General features: G+C 45.1%; 1 protein-coding gene across 1 annotated transcript in view; it reads left to right on the plus strand.

Moving 5' to 3' along the window:
• Positions 1 to 674, plus strand: part of LOC105825855 (uncharacterized protein encoded by LINC01588-like) — a 6,803-nt gene that overhangs the window by 1,107 nt on the left and 5,022 nt on the right. The window lies entirely within an intron of this gene.

The following is a 674-nucleotide window of genomic DNA, read 5'->3' on the forward strand; positions in this document are numbered from 1 at the left end:
ACCTACATCACCAGCACCAGTGTTGGTCCTTGCAAAAGAGGGAAAACAGGCCAGGGCTGCAGCACCCTTGTCCCTGCAAAGCTCTGCAGCCGAGAGAGCACATTGGCTTCACTTCCACACACACTCGCCGGCCTCGCACTGCCTGCCTCACCTACGAGCACAGGGCTCGGGGAAGAGTGAGAGCTGAGCCCAGCCTGAGATACCTGTCCCTAGATAAGGGGGTACCTCCTTTCCCCCCTCTCCCTGCCTTCCTGGGTGCCTGGACACTTGCGATTAGAAACTGGATTGAGAATTTAATTTTTCTGCAGTTTGGGGCTGAGAATTGAGGATTAGGACTTTGAGTTTACAGCATAGCCCTTTCTTATACCATTTCCTAAAATCAGCTAAGGTTACAGTCATCTCCCAGAAAAATCAGGACTGAAGAGCCTCTTAGGTCCAAGCTAGAGAGGAGAAGATATGTTCTCCTGGAATAAAAGAAAAATAATTCTTATTTTAAAAAATCAAGACCAGAAGTCTCTCAACATTTAAACTTTACAGACTAATGGAATCTGAGCCACAGGGTTAAACATAACAAACAAGATACAGTAACAAACATTAAAGACATTTTAACACAAAAGCATCAGAGCAGCACTAGAAATTTTGCTGAGGCTGCCATTTAATTAATGCAAGTTGAA

This window comes from Propithecus coquereli, unplaced genomic scaffold (genome assembly GCF_000956105.1).
Source record: "Propithecus coquereli isolate 6110/MARCELLA unplaced genomic scaffold, Pcoq_1.0 Scaffold83, whole genome shotgun sequence".
Taxonomy (NCBI): domain Eukaryota; kingdom Metazoa; phylum Chordata; class Mammalia; order Primates; family Indriidae; genus Propithecus; species Propithecus coquereli.